Here is a 2,774-nt window from a genome sequence, read left to right on the forward strand (position 1 = left end):
TTAAGTCAACTTTTGTATTAGTGAAGCTGTTTGACTTTATGTGGAGGCCAAATGTGTTGAGAAGTCCATTTTGATATGATCAGGTTTTTTTTTTTGTATTTTTTTTTTAAACTGGGTAACTGAGGTTAATTGTGTACAAGAAATGTCAAATTTTACACCAGCATTTTTTTGGGATTTTTTTTCAAGCATAAAAACCGTCATTTTGTTTCTGTTTTTCTCCATTTTTAATTAAATAAAATTAAAAAATATATATATATTTTAACCTAATGGTGCTTTTATATGTGTATACAGTTCAACTTTGAATTCTTTTTTTTTTTTCCTTTCCTACATCTTTGTACGCCATGTCCTCTGCTGCTACACATGTGCCCCAGACACAGACATCTCCTGACCCTACGAACCTGGAGTGCCCTCTCTTCAGTAGCACTCTTGTCTACCTTCACACACACACGCACACGCAACAACACCAACACACTCTGATGTGTACATTCCACTGCACAATGTCAGCCCGGGCCAGTCTGGCAGCAGTCTGTCACACGGAGCAATGTGGCCCGGGCAGATAGTACAAGTGTAAGGTGATAGTAAAAGTGTATCGGACGTGGCGGAAGGGAGTCGAGGAGGAAGTGGAGCAGGGGAGGACGGGAGTCGGTGGCGGTCAGGATTAGATGTTTATTCTGAGCCCCATGTCACCCGTTCTTGGGCCTCTCTTCAGCAGATTAAAATTATTAGCCAAACAGACAGTTAATCCAGGGGCCAGGGGGCCGGCGTGGATGTGGATTGGGGCAGGCTCTTCACAGGTTGGTGATTATCTGATTCCATTGTGAGGATTTGCCTTGCCTTTTTTTGTCACACAAACATTAGAAGAGGGCTGCTCCCTCGCTGGCTGCTCCACAAGGCCCGGCCTGCGGTTGTGTATTGGCCTGCGTTTGCTTGGAGATGTCAGACAGACTGAAGGGGACACACAGGAAGAGCAAATGACAGATGACTGCCAGACCTGCTCACTTCAGGGCTGCGGTGGCCGCGGCTTCCACGCAAGAACAAATTATTAATTAAGCGCTGGATGCAACGCTGTCAGACTGTCTGTACACGCGCTAATGTAACGAGATTATTCTAGACTTTTACCAATGGGGAAAATGTTGCTAGCTGCCGATTATAAATACAACAAAAAAAATACAACACAATGTTAGAATGCTGTCCCCTTTCAATGCACTGATGTGAAATTTGCCATTATTTCTTCATAAATACATAAATATAACTCAATAATAACTAACTAAATACACTGAACTCAGTTAAATATTCTACTTGTTTGAGCAGCATTACTGCAGAGGTAGTGGCCTTTTTTTGAGTAATTGTACATGGTAAATATATAATGTATTATTTCATTCCATATATATACATATATACATACAGTATAGATATACACATATATAAATATATACATAAATACATATATAAATATATACATAAATACATATATAAATATATACATAAATACATATATAAATATATACATAAATACATATATAAATATATACATAAATACATATATAAATATATACATAAATACATATATAAATATATACATATATATTTCCCACTCAAACTTCTACTCATACAATATTTATACACAGTGAGTCATCCGTGCATCATGAAGTATCAGCAACTTTTTCAAGTGTCTTAGAAAATATATATTTTGCACAGAATCTTGAAAATGTTGCCACTAAAATATGAAATTAAATATTATTATAATAATGACTTCCTGTCACCATATATGGTGTTTGCAATGTTATTATTATTATTATTATATCCACAGAATTAGATTGAGAATAAAGTCATTTATGCTGACAAATGAAATAAAAAGGGTTGATATATATATATATGTGTGTGTGTAAATATACATATATATCTGTACTGCACAGATATAGACGCCTGATTATGGTGCGATTATGTGTAGTCTGTACTACAGGCCTTCTACCAGTCTGTCTAATGGTATCATCATCATCATCACCGTCATCAGTGCAGACATGTAAATTCACATCAAATCTATTGTCCAGTCCAGCCCACGGGCCAGTCTAAGGAGGTCCTCCTCAGTCTGACCCTAACCCGGCCAGTGCTGTTCCTCTTCCTCCCCTCACATTACAACCGCTAATTCGGGGAAATTAAGATGGCCTGTGTGTGATATTTCTCAGTCTTTCTTCCTTCCCATGCCAATCAAAGCCAAGTTGCCTGTAGTTCAAAGCTACATCTTGATGCTCCTTGGTGCCATTTCTTTTCAATCAAAGGCCAAACAAGGGCCCACAATCAACAAGTCAGGTGTTAATTAACATCCAAGCATTTGCATACAAAAGCAGTCCAATTTATAGACCATTCCCTTCCATTTGTGGAACATGAAATCTCCCCCCCCCTTTGACCTGAGGCTGTAAGAAGAACAGAAGAGCCACTGTTTGTATAGGAGTAGAGCCTCAAATGTCACTGTAAGAAATACATATTCGATCTCCAGGTGGAGGCTGGTTCCCCTTCGCCTCTGTTACGTCACATCACGGCATATCATTATGGACGTCTCCAGCTGCTGCTGCTCCACAGAGTCAATATTGAACTTGTGTTGTTGTCGTGTCAACTCCTCATTATTCACATGGAGGAGACTTCCTGATCTGCCATTGCCTGCTTTATCTCAACTTCAAATATTTGAGAGCGGGCGGTGGAGATAGATGGTGGTGGGGGGGGGGGCACCGCCCCCCTTTGCACCATAATGACCCCCGGCGCAGGGGGTCGGTGCC

At 39.8% G+C, this 2,774-nt stretch overlaps 1 protein-coding gene across 1 annotated transcript in view; it reads right to left on the reverse strand.

Annotated features, from left to right (window-relative positions):
* Window positions 1-2,774, reverse strand: part of lft1 (lefty1) — an 8,906-nt gene that overhangs the window by 1,419 nt on the left and 4,713 nt on the right. The window lies entirely within an intron of this gene.

The sequence above is a fragment of the Cynoglossus semilaevis genome, unplaced genomic scaffold (genome assembly GCF_000523025.1).
Source record: "Cynoglossus semilaevis isolate Cse_v1.0 unplaced genomic scaffold, Cse_v1.0 scaffold419, whole genome shotgun sequence".
Lineage (NCBI taxonomy): Eukaryota > Metazoa > Chordata > Actinopteri > Pleuronectiformes > Cynoglossidae > Cynoglossus > Cynoglossus semilaevis.